Here is a 7,557-nt window from a genome sequence, read left to right on the forward strand (position 1 = left end):
TTCGGGGGCTAATACAGTTTGTTTTCAGACAAGTGTTCCTGGTAGCTTGAAACTACACTGGAAAGATGGAGATTGCAACTGCCACAGTCGCCTTAATAAGCTGCTTGATGTAATCATCTAACAGCAGTGTGCTCTCCTTGTAGGATGTGCCATTTGTCACTGTCATTAACCTGTGGGAAGCAGGGGGTGAAAGTGGTTGTACACTGATAGCAAAAGAAGGAAAGTTAATGATTTTGCCTAGCTGGGTTGCAGGAAAGAGTTCTCTGTGTGAGATCTATCTATCTATCTATCTATCTATCTATCTATCTATCTATCATCTATCTATCTATCATCTATCTCTATCTATCATCTCTATCTATCTATCTATCTATCTATCATCTATCATCTCTCTCTCTCTCTCTCTCTCTCTCTCATCTATCATCTATCATCTATATTCTATCATCTATCATCTATCTATCTATCTATCTATCATCTATCTATCTATCTATCTATCTATCTATCTATATCTATCTATATCTATCTATCTATCTATCTATCTATCTATCTATCTATCTAATCCATCTATCATCTATCTCTATCTATCTATCTATCTATCTATCTATCTATCTATCTATCTATCTATCATCTATCTATCTATCTATCATCTATCATCTATCTATCATCTATCTATCTATCTATCTATCTATCTATCTATCTATCTATCTATATCTATCTATCTATCATCTATCTCTCTCTATCTATCTATCTATCTATCTATCTAATCTATCATCTAATCTATCTATATCTATCTATCTATCTATCTATCTATCTCTCTATCATCTCTATCTCTATCTCTCTCTATCTCTATCTCTATCTCTATCTCTATCTCTATCTCTATCTCTATCTCTATCTCTATCTATCTATTTATCTCTATCTATCTATCATCTATCTATCTATCTATCTATCTATCTATCTATCTATCTATCTCTGTCTATCTATCTATCTATCTATCTATCTATCTATCTATCTATCATCTATCATCTATCATCTATATCTATCATCTATCTATCTATCTATCATCATCATCATCATCTATCATCTATCTCTATCTATCTATCTATCTATCTATCTAGCTATCTAGCTATCTAGCTATCTATCTAGCTATCTATCGTCTATCTATCATCTATCTATCTATATCTATATCTATATCTATCTATCTATCTATCTATCTATCTATCTAATCTATCTATCATCTATCTCTATCTATCTATCTATCTATCTATCTATCATCTATCATCTATCATCTATCATCTATCATCTATCATCTATCTATCATCTATCTATCTATCTATCTATCTATCTATCTATCTATCTATCATCTATCTCTATCTATCTATCTATCTATCTATCTATCTATCTATCTATCTATCTATCTATCTATCTATCTATCATCTATCTAATCTATCATCTAATCTATCTATATCTATCTATCTATCTATCATCTATCTATCTATCTATCTATCTATCTATCTATCTATCTCTCTATCTCTCTATCATCTCTATCTCTATCTCTATCTCTATCTATCTATTTATATCTAATCTATCTATCTATCTATCTATCTATCTATCTATCTATCTATCTATCTATCTATCTATCATCTATCTATCTATCTCTGTCTATCTATCTATCTATCTATCTATCTATCTATCTATCTATCTATCTATCTATCATCTATCTCTATCTATCTATCTATCTATCTATCTATCTATCTATCTATCTATCTAGCTATCTATCATCTATCTATCATCTATCTATCTATATCTATCTATCTATCTATCTATCTATCTATCTATCTATCTATCTATCTATCTATCTATCTATCATCTATCTATCTATCTATCATCTATCTATCTATCTATCTATCTATCTATCTATCTATCATCATCATCATCTATATGATAGATATACAGGATGTGAAGATGTCGTGATGTGTGTGTGTGCGCGTTTGTGTGTACAGCAGGAGTGGGGAACATTTGGCCCTCCAGATACTGCTGAACTGCAACTCCCATCCTTCCTGAACATTGGTCATACTTCCTAGGGCTGATGGGAGTTGTAGTTCAGCAACTTCTTGAAGGCCAAATGTCCCTCACCCTCACTGGTATGTTTGTGTGTTGCATGTATTTGCATGTGGGTGAGAAACTGTGGAGCAGCTGTGTCTATTGACAGCTCTGGCCTGGCCCACATTTTGACCCTGCTCCCCCCTCAAGAAGCTGGCAACAAGGAAATGTGGCCTATGGGCCTGAAAGGGCCTCTGCCTCTGCAGCAGCTGAGTAAGGCGCCTTGGCTCAGTGGATTTTTCTTTCATCTCCTCTCTCAGGAGCATCAAAGGGAGCACTTGCAAGCGCCAAGTGCAGAGTTAAGATGCCAGGGAAGCAGGTGTATTGTGCACTATAGAGCTGTTGTGCTGAAAAATGAAGGTGCTTCACTGTAAGCAGGGGGGCTTCATGAAGATGAATTCAAAATGTAGCAACCTTGAAACAAGGAGTTCCTCTGAAAGAGACATCGTATTATTTGTTTCAGAGAGAGCCATGAGGATTGTTCATACCAGGCCGAACCAGATTAATGTGGTTGTCAGTTTTATGCTCCAGAAGGGGTGCTTTGAAATGGAACTTCTCATCAAATATGCTGTCCCCCTTGGTGGAGAACTTTAAAAATTGAAACATACTTGTGGCCTTTTTATTGTCGCATTCCCCATAATTCACCAGGCTTTCTACCTGTTTCACCGATATTACATCTTCCCAGTTTTACAAATCTTTTTTTGTTAATCCTCCTCCCATTGATTTGTGGTTTCATTCCCATTAATGGAGCCATGTGGGTCTATGCAAGGCAATAAGGCATTGGAAATGGCCTGATTTTGAGTGGCAATACATGACATTGGCCAAAACACCCAGTAGCATTGTGTGCTTAAGCTGGTGTGTCGTTGCATCATTACCTTATTATCTGATGATCTGCTGAATGTACAGGGACATATGACTGAACATTTCAAAATATTGCTGAATAAATGTTTGCGTGGGGAGAGTTTAAAGTCAAATCTTGTATGGGGAACTGTTTTGAGCCTGATGGATGCATTTTCCTGTTGCCTGTTTTTGTTTTTGTTTTACTTAAATATTTCTATACTGCTTTCCATAAAACACCATTGGCCAAAAGGATGGCAGAAGCTGTCGTCTAATAACATCTGGATGGCACCATGTTCCCACAAGGCAAGACACAGTGATAACAGCAAGAACCTTTATTGAACTAACAGAACTGGACAACAGGGGCAAAGCAACTGCTTATACACATTTCTGAAGGCCTGGGCCACTCCCACTCCCAACGTGATTGGCTATCTAAACTTCCAAGCTGCGAATCATGACTCAGAGTTTAAGAACCAATGGCAGAGGCCCAAATCCTGAAATTTTATGTGATTGGATAGCATCTATCGAATCAGAACACAGGGGCTCAGAATCCTTAGTGCAGACTCAAGCTCAGGCAAACACAGACTACTGAATACATAACAATCACTGCCCCTGCAAAAGATCACACATCTTTCAGCTGTATGGGGGCATTGACTCAAGCTGCAGGGGGTGGACATCAGCTCTCTCTGTAGCCTTCCAAAGCAGTTTCTAAGATATATCATAAAAGAGAGGCGCACAGCCCGCCATATTCCCTGTGTATGCTACCATAAATGAGATTCAGGAGAAACTGCCAAAAGATGACTGTCACTTTCCCTGGGATGAAAGCAGAAGTCCTTGTGGATGGGTCAGTTCTCAGTGTGTCTTAGAATCCTTGTCCCATGGATGGTTAAAGGCAGGGACAGTCTATGGGCTGTGTAATTTCAAAAGTACCCCTGAAAACATCCCTGACAGAAATGTATTGCGTGCGTGTTTGTGTGTTCAAATGCAAGCTGATGTCCGGATTGCATGCCAGATACCAAACTCTTTGTGAAATCCCCTGCGGCTGGAATCTCGGAAGATTAATGCTCCTGACTTCCTTGATATTTGAACTTATATAGTATCAGGACAAGGCGGGAGGATGGATAAATTAATTGCTCGCTAGCATTTTTATTATTCTGTACAAATGGGTGTTGGTGCTTCAGAGGCAGAAACAACTACAGAATCCTTGCCTCCAGCAGTCACTTGTGGAGATAAGGCTGTCAAATGGAACAAGGAGAGCTATAAAATATAACCCTTAAGATTAAGATAATGCTTTTAGCGCTTGGATGGGTAACCCTCCTAATATATGGTGTCTGGTCAAGGTGCCTCAGGCTCCGAAGAATACACTCAAATTGCATTCATCTGGGCTTGTAAACTTTCATTTTTTTGTGGATTAGTTTTAGAATAAATTGTAGCAACATGCTTCCTGTTTTTTATTATTATTTAAAAACTTATTTGCATGTAGCAGCTGTGAATTCCTGGATGCAAGGAAAAACACCGCATGATTTCTGTTCGTTTTAAAAGGGCCTCTTCTTATTCTCCTGTTATAAGAGTTAATATAGCGACCCCCCTTGATTTATTATACTATTAAATAGGCAAAGCAGTGTAACGTTCCGACCCTACTGGGAAATCCCAGTTTGAGGGGCTACGCTTCAAATATCACATTAACAATGTGTTTTCTATTTCCCTCTCCTGTTTTTTGAAAAGAGGTTTGTGAGGGGTCCAGCTGGTATTAGAACTTCAAATGGATAATTGCGTCTGAAGAACAGAGAGAACCAATTCTTTGAACAACCTGAGGGCCAAGAGAAGCAATATGTTACTGAGGAACAGGGGCTACCAAATCATGTAAAGGTTTCACGTAGCTCAGTTAGTAAAATTTCTGTAGTTGCAATGGGTTTGGGTTTGTTAGTTTGCTCGACTGCAGCTAAGAAAGGATCCATGCTTCCTGCCACAGAAAATCCATTGTAATGTATATCCCTTGAGGAAACCATGTGTATGTAGACTTGTCATCTAGGTTATGGCCTCCAGTTGCTTGCTTATCCCAATGGCTCCACAGATGTACAGTATTATAAAGAAGCTGTTGACTGCCATTGTCATGTCATTGTCCCCTTCATAGCAGCTTAATTCTGCAGCAAGTACCTCTGGAAGATGCCCTTCAACTGCCCTTGAAGATTGCAGTCAAAAATAACTAGCAAGCTTAGGGCTAGTTAATGCGTGAAGGGGTTAAGACCACAGAGCTGTATTCCTAGACTCAGTGAGGTCACACCCCCTCACCTCCAGTGAAGAAGGAAGTGAAGCTTCTTCCTTTATTTTCTTCTTCCGATGAAAGGAGGGAAGAGTTAAAAGACAGTAGAGGTGAACTGCCACATCTCCTTCCATTTGGGCTTGACTTTAAGCCAAGTCTCTCATTAAGTCAAGGCTCAATTCAAAGTACTGGTTTCGACACATAAAATCTCACAGCTCAGGAACCACCTCTTCACATATGAACCTACTGGCACCCTGAATCAAACATCCGACACCATTCCTCGTGTGTGTACCTTCCCTCCAAGAGAGGTTGGCAACTTAAGTATTTGTCTTTTCAGTGGTGGCCCACCGACTGTGGGGTGCCTGGTGCCCTCAAGACCAATGTTTAGGTGTTCCCATTCACCCAAGCATTTGAGTCTTAATTGGGTCATAGAGTATGATCATAGTAACTGGTGTTCATATTGAGTCTGGTGGGGTAGGATTTGTCCTTTCTATGTTATTGCAAGCGATTCACTTTTAGTTATTTCACTTTTATTATTTTATAATTGCTTTTATAATTGTAAGTTGCTTTGACACTATTTGTAGTAAGTGACAAATAAATATAATAAAGCACCACGACTAATACTAATGTTACCAATACTATCCTTACAGCTGTCCTCAAATCTCTGGAGGAGCCTTCAGAATCTGGTTGCTTCTGTGTGGTGAACATAAGACATAGCTAGACCTTCAGCACCCATCAAAGAGCCATAACACCCACACATGTCATTTTGTTTTTCTTTCTTTAAGAGTTTTGCTTCGTTAAACTCCAACTTACAGCTCTCCACTGAGAAATCATTTTCTATTAAGTGAAATTTAAGTCTTGAATTTATGTCTACATTGTTAGCCTTAACGGTCCTCCATTCTGGGCCTCCAGTTATTAGAACCACTACATAGGAAAATTGGATTTTGTTTCAATGAGGACAAACTAATAAAACAACTACTGGTTTTTATTTTAGTTGGGATGTGATTTAAGCAAGTAATACTCCATTTTATGGGACCCTTGGAGTACTAGGCTGACATTTCTAGAGGCCTACATAAACTTTCATGGTCCTATAACACTATATTAAGCTACAGGGTCTTCATAAATATGCAAAATAGCTTTAATAAGATCATCGGCCATGATTGTTCATCAATTTGGTATTGAAAGAGTACCGATTTAGTCAATAAAAATGTCTTGCCTATGGAGCTCGTGCGCTCTAAGTTTATTTTATTTCATTTAAACGAGTTAATAAAATGTTAGAATAACAGGGTCACACCACTTGTTTAAGGGAATTTGCTCATATGGACATTCTGGGACTTCATCTTACTGGATACGTAGCTATGTGCTATTGCCTGAGTGGTGGGGAACCAACTCATCAGCATGTTCACTCAGAACTAAGTCCCACCAAATTCAACAGAACTTAATACCTAGTAGGTGTGTTTAGGATTGCTGCTTTAGCTGGAGGGGAAGTGGTGGTTATAGAAAATTTATAAACTCAAATGTAATGATTATGACTGGAGAGAGCAGTGGTTGGCACATAAAGTGCCTGTGTTTTATATTGTCAGGTTAAAAATTCATACCAGGAAATGAAGAATTGGGTTGGATCATTATTATAAATAGAGCCATAGCAATTTTATACTTCATCACCGTCACATTAACTTGGAAATAAACGCCCAGGGTTTCCATGGGATACTGTATATCGCCAGACATGTTTGCTTTTGTTGGGATTTAACCTTTCATAAGGGACACGGGTAGCACTGTAGGTTAAACCACAGAGCCTAGGACTTGCCGATCAGAAGGTTGGCGGTTCGAATCCCCACGACGGGGTGAGCTCCCGTTGCTCGGTCCCTGCTCCTGCCAACCTAGCAGTTCGAAGTAAACAGCGTTTCTGTGCACTGCTCTGGTTCGCCAGAAGCAGCTTAGTCATGCTGGCCACATGACCCGGAAGCTGTATGCTAGCTCCCTCGGCCAATAAAGTGAGATGAGCGCTGCAACCTCAGAGTCGGTCACGACTGGACCTAATGGTCAGGGGTCCCTTTACCTTTACCTTTCATATCCTGACAGCAGACCAATATAGTATCGTGCAGAGCAGCATATAGTAGATGTTCCCAGATCAAGATGAATGTGGTCCCATGAAGGATTGTGAACTGGGCAAGAGAAGACAAAGAAAGTGATCTGGCTGGGGAGCAGACCTGTCAGGCTGGCAGGTCCTATCTGGATATGTGATTATGAGTTCCTGCAGTTTATTTACAGGACTGTTGGAGTATAACAGCTGGAGGGAATGGACCCAGGGATGGCTGTTCTGAACAACTTTGAAGGAAGGTGAAGGTATGACAGGAAGC

This window comes from Podarcis liolepis (assembly GCF_965112155.1).
Source record: "Podarcis liolepis genome assembly, chromosome: 5".
Taxonomy (NCBI): Eukaryota; Metazoa; Chordata; class Lepidosauria; order Squamata; family Lacertidae; genus Podarcis; species Podarcis liolepis.